Here is a 9,614-nt window from a genome sequence, read left to right on the forward strand (position 1 = left end):
ACATCGTCTACTTTCATTTTATACTTGCTTTGTATGAATGCTGCCCAGGATTTTCTTTTCATTACACAGTATTTGGATTTTCCTGCATCAGTGAAAACAGGTGATTCCTTGAAGACAGGGGAAAGGTTTAAGTGGTTTACAAGTTTCTAGCTTCAAATATGCCCTGTTCTGTTGGTACAGCGAAGTGTATTTTTTGATAGATGCCACTTTTTTTTTAAGAGTTGCAGCAGCCCCTTAATCTTGTATTTGTTTGTTTTGTTGTTTTTGTAGAACCCTTTATTTCCCAAACTTATTTCTATTTGTCCTTTTACCACTCTTCATAGGATGCCTCATGGTAATGCTTTCCAGAAGCTGTCTTTTCTTCACTTGCGAGCCCCCCTGCCCCTTAGATCCCTGCAAACCAGTGTTCTGTTGCATTTCAGATGGGACACTTTCTTTCTGGAGATGGTTTTATTTGTTTTCCACCATTGCTGGGCCCTGACTGCTGTCTCCTCTTTTCCACGTAATCTTCTCCTAACTCTCCATTTATGAGATGGGCTCAAGTGCTGGTTCTGTTAGTGGTGATAGTTTCCTCCATCTTTAAATGTATATTAAAACATATTATATTCTCTGTTTGCTAGATATTCTGCAATTTTTGAGCATTGATGGTTTCATTTGATTTTCAAAAGCTGGGTAGTGAGTTCTAAATGTAGGCCTCTGCCACTTTCTTACCAGAAAAGGGAAGCCCTCTGTAGGTACACTGTAAGACTTTTTAATAAATAAATGAATACTTGAGTGTGTTTAATATGCAAAGCACTATAAGTATACAACTTGCCTCATACCGGGCAAATGTTCTGTGTAAAAGAATCCATATTCAGATTAGTGAGCTGACTTTCAACGATGATACCTCCCAGAAACATCTCTCTATAAACAAGAATGGTGTGTACTGAATTTTCTCTGGCACTTTGCTCCCCAAATATTTTTATGTAAATATTTATATATACAAAAGTCTAAAAAAAAGTCTAAACTTATTAGGATCCACCATGATTTTTGAACATAATCTTGTTTATAGTATCCGTACACTTATTCCTCACTGTTAGTAGAAAGGTATTTGGGAAAATCAGAAAAAAGGTGTCATCTTTAAAATATATTTTCTCTGAAAAATAAAAGACAACATAGAGAAAAATTTAGGGAAGAAAGTTCCAAGAAAGGGCCATGTTCTAGTGAAGTTCTAAGAGATAGCAACAGAACATGCTCATGCATTGCCAGTGATAGTGCAATGTATAAACAACATTTTAAGAGGTCACATTGATATGATGTACTAAAAATTTGAAAGTACTTAAGTTTGAATTACCATTTCCACTTTTCCACATCTGCTTTAGAGGAATACAAACATGGACACAGAGACATGAACAAGGCTATTTATTGCCATAATGTTTGCATTAGCAAACAGTAGAATTAAATGTCCATTAGGTGAGGAAGAGATATACAAACTAATGTAGATCCTTGTTATGGAATACTATGGAGCAGTTTACAAAAATGAGGTGATCATTTGAATGTTACTATGGGTAAAACTGAACTATGCTCAAATATCCACCCCAGATGGAACAGACACCTAACAGTGAAAGTTTAAACAATGACGTTTCTAGAAGATAACATGACAATATATCTTCATGACCTTGAAGTAGGCAAATATTTCTTTAACAAAAATATTATCACTAAAATAGTAAAAAGAAAAATTTTAATCCTTAAAGAAGAACTGAGAGAGTATAAAGAAAATAAAAAAGAATATATATATATATTCATATATATCTAAGAATGACTCATATAGAATATGTGACAACCTCCCAGAAATCACTAAGGAAATGACAGACAGCTGTTTAAAAAAGAGAGAGAGAGAGAGAGAGAAAAGATTGGAAAAAAGTACTTTACAAAGAGGATTTCCAACAGGCAATATAAAAAGGAAAATGTGATTAATATCATAAGACTCCAGAGAAATTAAAATCAAAGCCATGTAAAATATTACTGCATTCTCACTAGAATGACCACACTTTTTTTTTTTAATGAAAAAATATTTAGTTTAATGAGCTCCTGGAGCTCAAGTCTACTATGACAGAGTATAAATTAGTACAATTGCCTTGGAAACATTTTGGCAGTACCTCCCAAGCTAAAAATATGCTTACCCAATGACCTACCAATTTTACTCCCACGTAAATATTCAAATGAAATGAGTACTTTTATCTACTGAAAACATGTACAGAAATATTCATATTAATTTCATCTATAATAGCCAAAACTGTAAATAGCATAAATACCCATATAAATGTTCATATAAAGAAATATTACAGCGGAATGAAAAAGCTGTTTCTCACAACAATATGGATAATCTCACAAAATAATGCTGAACAAAACAATTCGGAAACAAAAGTGTACATGTGTTATGAATCCATTTTTAAAAGCAGGAAAAATAAACTATATGATGATTAAAGTCAGAATGATAGTTACCTTTGGGGTATATTGACTGAGAGAGACATGATAGGGTTATCTGGGGTGTTAGTAATATTTTAATATTGATCCATCTGATGGGTTGACTTCACATGTATTTTCATTTTATTTTATTTTTTCTCAAGTCCACTCTCTACGTCTGCGTCTTTATTCCTGTCCTGCCCCTAGGTTCTTCAGAACCTTTTTTTTTTTTTTTTTTATAGATTCCATATATATGTGTTAGCATACGGTATTTGTTTTTCTCTTTCTGACTTACTTCACTCTGTACGACAGGCTCTAGGTCCATCCACCTCACTACAAATAACTCAATTTCATTTTAGAAATGAAATTACATTGTCATACTTTTAAGATTATTAACTTTTACATTTGAACTCTATAATTAGAAAAGGAGAATGAGGATGTATCTCTATATATTTACATAGAAATATTTCTAAGACATATTATAAAGTCAAAAAGTAAATTGTAAAACAATATCTATAGTATGAACCCATTTTTATGACCATCTCACCTCAACAAAATAAGAAACAAAACTGCATATTTGTATGTGTATGTATAATTTTCAATTGTGTGATTAAAAACAAATGTATCTCACTCACAGAGTAATTCCAGGAATTCTGAACCATGTCTAGGTCAGAGAATTCTTATTAGGCCAGTTTTTCCTTATATTAGTTTAAATTAAATCGAGATATTTTCTGTGTCAAATTTATTCCAACAGAAATGACCTGGCCAAAGGATTTTGCTTCTTCGAATTAAATTTAGTTTCATAAAGCATTAATTATAACTATATATTTTTTTCATAGTGAAAACTTTGCTTCTCTTTACCTTTGACTTGAAAGACCAGAGAACTGTCATGTCTACTAAATTCTATCTCCATGTCTAATCAGTGCTAATATTACAACCAATTCAAGGACCAACGATCAGTCTTTTCTAGAGTTATAAAGTCTGAGTTTCAGTGAAGAAAAGAGTGAAAATTATCAGTCTTACATCCTTGTTACAATAAATCACCAAGTATTTATTCATCACTAATCTTGTACTTAATCCTTTCTTAGGCAGCCTGAAGAGTAATGAGAAAATATCAGACATGGTTCCTGCTGTAAAGGAGACAATAATTCAATTGAAAAGAGAGAGTTTTGTTAAAGATCTTTTGTAATTTAAACTACCTACAGAAGGGCCATCTGTCAAAATGATAGATTAAATTCTAATCCAGACTAGGAAGCGAGTGACAAATATATACTTATCATTTAAGATACTTATAGAATGATTACACTGATAAATCTATATTGGGACTAACTAAAACACAAAAATGACACAAAATGGATTATGTTACATACTGATGACTCTGAAGAAGTTATTGTGAATAATTAAGAGTAATGAATATGACAACTTGATTTTTTTCAAAATTAAAAATGAGGTTCTCAATCTTTGCCCATAATAAATTTACAATATTTATTTTTGAAAATCTCCAAATATTTATTCATAATAATAAGTTTAACTGAGTAGAAAATACAAGTTACGGTACTGATAATAAAAATAATAATTTCCAAATGTTGAGATGTCACTTGATGAAGTTCAGACAAGTAGAAAGTAAGACAGCCAAAATTTGAATAGTTTTATCTGAAGCCAAATTCATATCATTTCTCTCACCTCAGAGTTCCTTCTATCCAGTTCTATAAAAGTATAAAAAATTGCTTCTGCATTTAATATAAACTGATGTGAATATATTGCCTATTATGTCACTCAAAGTCCCATGTAATTGACAACACTGAACATGTTACACCAAATAAAAGTATATCTGCACTGTCAAAAGTACATCTCTTTTATAAGATGAGAGTTATGCTTTCTCTTAAATTTCCCTTTTTCCTACCCTCTGTGGACATACATAGCCAAATTTTATGCTAGTAATAGAATATGTTAATATTATCAATGTCATTCTATTTCCCTTTTCCTCCTTTGTGTTTACGTCAATTTACTTGAAGTTGCCTGAAATTCCTATTCAGAAGATTTGAGTTGAGGTTAAATTAAAGTTAGATGTGACAGGCATTGAATAACTTCTATTAGTAAATACAGATGAAGTTTCAACAAATATGAGGCAGAAAGAAGTCTATTTTTTATTAACCTATGTGAATAGAATGTATTTTTGGTTTCTACTAGTGGTGATAAAGGAAAAAATTATACTTGGTTCACAGTCCAAAGAAAAATAGAGCTGAGAGGGCTCTCCAAAGAGGAAGGGTATCCTTCCACATCTAGGCAGTCTTCATTCAGTGTACTCTGCACAGATAGGCATCAGACTTTCTCTCAGTATCTCCATGGAAAAATAGACCCTGCCATCATCTGCTTTCAACTTTTCTGTGTTTCCTCAGTGGTTTTCCCACTGAGATACTCTCCATGAAGCTGTCTGATTTCTTCATTTTTACCAATTTTCTCTCCTAGACTTCTGTCTAAGCAGACTGTGTTTTCCAAGATCGGTACTGATTCAGCCTGTTACTTCTGCTTTATGCTTCTGAACACCAAGGGCTATGATATTAGCACATGGTGCATTATTGTCCTAAACACCATTGAGAAGAAAGCAAGACCCCAAAGGGTGAAGGCATTAATGAAAACAATGAGCACTTTAGTAAGAATCCCAGGGTGTTTAAATCCAGTGTCCCAGAATGATATATAACTTTGCCAATTGTAGCAAGCATTTCAGGGGTTGATTATCTCTTATAAGTTGTAAATACAGGTACTATTTCCATTCATGCAAAATTATTTAGAAAGCAAAATACGGAACTGTTTTCTACTAATTTAAATGGTAAAAGAAGAAGGCAAAGGACTGAAATTCTTGCCATGCTCAGCCCTAAAACAGAAGATCCTCTGTTTGGGCAACAGTGCTGTGGATATAGCCAAGAGACTGCTTTGGCACAAAAAAGAATATATCAGCATTACCACTGCCAGTTACATTCCATTGCCTTTAGTTTCCTGGCTGAGTTTAATCTGTGTGTTTGGGGGAGGGGAAAAGGCAAGAGGGAGGCAAATCTGGCAGCCATTTCTCTTCAACTCTACAATGTCCTTTTTAGTATCTAAATAAGAATATGCTCCTATTTCATCATCATTTTGCAGGTCTAACTATTGGGAATATCAACACTGTGATAGTTACCGCAATATTGCTGAACACAGCTGTTACTCTGCTTATAGAAAATCAAGGAAAGAAAAAAATTGATTTAATCAAACTTTGATTACTCTGATGTTTAATTTTTAGTTTAAGTTCTAGCCGTCTATTGCTGTGTAAAGCTAATTTTAAAAAGAACAGAACATAGTTGTATAACAATAATGTATTATCCCACACAATTCTGTGAGTTGAATCAGCGCAACTGAGAAGTTCTTTCTTGGGGTCTACCATGCAGTTGAAGGAAGATGTAGGCTGATCTTGTGGTCATTTTAAGGCCTGACTGAATTGGAAGTCCAAAACATCTCCCTTACATGACTGACAGTTGATGCTGGCTTTTGGCTAGGCTCCTATTTGGGGCTGATCACTGGAGCACCAATATGTGGTCTTTCCATGTGGCCAGGGCTTCTTCCAGCATGGCAGCTGTGTTCTGACAGGGAGTATCCTAAACATGAGCATTCCTAAACCCAGGAACTGGCACAACACCATTTCTGCTGAATCTAATTGTTCAGAGCAGTCACAGAGATCTCCCAGAATCAAGACAAGGGAGAGGGACACAGACCACACCTCTGGATGGGTGGAGCATCAAAGAACCTGTGGCCATCTTTAATCTGCCACATTTTAATTATTACCATATGTGGGGAGTCGCATCTTAATTAAATGGCTAAAATTGTTTGTGAATATCATGAAGGTGTTAAAAAAAATCCACAGTTTAAAATCTGCAGAGTAGTAATCAGCAAAGCACAGTATATTTGTATCTTGCTGGTAGGTAAAGAACATTAACAAAATTAGTATAATTTGATTTGTATTCCAACCCTCTTTACTCGTGAGCTAATTTTTGGAGGACTGACAGGTATTTCAGCATAAGACATTCTCTTACTGGCCCAGCATGAGTGAAGATGTTAGTGTTGTTTGTAGAGGAGGTGAGGGGCCATTAAAGATATAAGGTGTTAGGTCTCTGAATATCCTTCTCCTTTCATGGCATTGAGGGCCGAAGTAAAGCGAGCTTCCAATTAACTCTGATTTCAACAAACCCATGGTTCTTTCATTCGATATTCCCAGTGGCTTATACATTGAAGTCTTCTGTGTTACTATTACCCCTGTTTCCCCCTCTCTTAAAATGACACTTATACCCCATAGGAACCCTCTTTCCAATGTGTCTCCTGTGAAATTCAGGTGACTTCTCATCTGTGTCTTAGTCTTTTGCATTCAAAGTGAAATTTTCTTGACCCATCACTCAATGTCCATGGGTTAGGGAAGTCCAAAACATTTCTCATAATCAGGTCAAGCTCTCAAAAGCATTCTCGTGGTCAATTATTCTATAAGCATCGTATCTGTTTCACCCTGCTTTATTTAACACCATCTGGATTAAAGTAGCTCATATCTACTAAAGTAGCTCAATGTCTCTATTAGAGGAACAAGAAAAACACATGTGTACACCTACTAGGCCGAGGAATTAAAACACGCTAATAATTGGGCAGAGTACACTGAAGGTCTTAGTGTATTGGAGCATTAGAGCAAATAATGGAATATCCACAACCAAGTGATGAAGAGACAAGTATAAAATTTTTTCATGTTATCTAGTTCTGGATACACACTTTGGAGGATGAGTGTTCATGAGACCATATATCCTGAGTATAACCTGTGTTTCCTTAAACCTCTCTATTTGCAGGAAACAGCACTGGCCATGTTTGTCCTACTTTTATAACCAGTTAAAAGTATATCTTGATCATATGGTTTTCCCTTACGTATTTAAATTTATTTTAAGTCTTCTGAAAGCTTGATCTCTAATTCCTGAAATGTGAACAAGAATAACAACAAAACAAAAAGCAAACAAACAAAAATACCCCAAACAAATCACCACAACAGAATCATTTAAAACCACAGCAACAACAAGCCTGAGTTAAGCATAGTGGGATATAACTATATTTAAGCCAGTTAAGTATTTTACAGAGCAGTTAACAAGATTCTTAGAAAACTGATCAATCTTTTGAAAGGTTAAAATCAAGTAAAACTTACATCTCAAGGTTTGTATTATATTCCTTTCAGTGTCATATCAGTTTAATATTGCTTTTGGGATGAGCTATTGCCGCATTCTGCCTATTTTCTTCTTTCCAACAGGATAATACTGTTCGTATGCCCAATAATGACAAATAGATTTCATCTCATGTGACAACTCTAATCAATTGATACTGGATGCTTGGGGCATTGTTTTGCGAACAGTTCTCAGGCTATGTCTGGACTCAACAGGACTAAAAGTTCTTTATACCATCCAAGGGCATGATGCAGGAAGTTGAGTTACTAAGTGAAAGATATCAGTCATCCCCACATTGCCTGCTAAGAACTATGGACAGGGATTTATCCTTGGTGTTTCAAAAGCCCATCTGTGGGTCTAGTCATTGCTATACTCCTCTTACCTAGCATAAAACGAGCATTCAACAAGATTAACAAATGAATGAATCAATAAAAAGTACTGGATTTTGGTTTTTTAAAAAATATATGTCTGTAATGGACATACAATGGGATACAAATGGGATGGACAAGTAAGGAAAGAGAGAACTAGTAGCCTACATCAACAAATGTGTCTTTCATATACTTCAGTAAACATTAAGAATGTGGCATAAGATTTAATACATACTCCGGATAGCTTGTAAAATTTACCTCCGCTTTACCAAAATATCTGTTTTATTAAGTATCAAATGGTCTGCAGTAGACATTTTCTAGTTAGAAAACCATGAAATTATAATTTTAGAACTGGATGAGATTCTAAAATTTAAACTTAATTTAGATTGAATTGTTAATATTTGAGTACATGACTATCCCCTTGATCCAAACCTTCACCCTCTGCTAGGCTAAGACTGTAGTGTAGGGCAGAACATGTGTTATATACAATTTCCCTTCCCACACATAGCCATAAATCTTTCTCTATAAACACTTGGGGATCATCACCTGATATTATGATATGCTTATGAAATCCTATATTTTACAAATAATTCTAGTTGAATCTTCTTGGTCACCTCAGAAATTACATGAAAAATACTTCTCTAAAGTGTTTTTGAAATTATTCGAATGTTCAGAATATTTTATACATACATCAAATATCATATTGTTGCTAACAATAACATAAATAAAAGCAACAATAATTTCTCTATTGTATAGCATACTATACTTAGATAAACTACAGTTAAATATACAGACATTCCTCAGTATGCGTAGGGGATTGATTTCAGGAACTCCCTACCCCATACCAAAATCTGCAGATGCTCAAGTCCCTTATATAAAAAGGCATAGTACAGTTGGCCCTCCGTATCCACAGGTTCTGCATCCATGGACATGGAAGGCCAACTGTACTGGGGTTTCTGTTTTGGCTTCATCCTTTATATGCGATTTTGGATATGTAGCTTAATGCTTCTAGGTTTTCTTATTGGTAAAGGGACACAATAATTGTAAGTACATCAAGAGAGTATATTATAAATGATTTTTGTTTTTTGTTATTTATTTAATCATGTATGTAAAATGAAACAATTTGTTACAGCATTTCATCATTACTACTTCAAGCATGAGATTAAAAAAAATTGGTTTTCTTGAGATAGATAATTTGCAACAAATAAAAGCAATTTGTGATCAACAACCCCAAATCTTCCACAGTGCATTTAGAGGTCCAGGATACATCTTCACAAGGATGGGAAATTTCTCTCTGATATCTTTCTCCATAGCCATGAGAAAACACAATTTCTGGCTCTGAGGTGACATACTCCTGACTCTTAGAAATGCAATTCTAAATCTTTATCTTACTTGATTCTTTTGATATTTCTATCCATCTCCTTCTTTTGGAAAGTCTTGAAGCCTTCCCTTGCTGTATCTCTAATAATCTCTCTCTTATTCTTCTAATAATTCCTTCCCAGTTTTACACCTTACCTCTTAAATGTAAGTATTCACCAAAGTTCCAGCATAGTTTAACTTTACTGTCGTCCCTCACTAGAGC

This window comes from Balaenoptera borealis (assembly GCF_965194805.1).
Source record: "Balaenoptera borealis genome assembly, chromosome: 8".
In the NCBI taxonomy this organism is placed as follows: domain Eukaryota; kingdom Metazoa; phylum Chordata; class Mammalia; order Artiodactyla; family Balaenopteridae; genus Balaenoptera; species Balaenoptera borealis.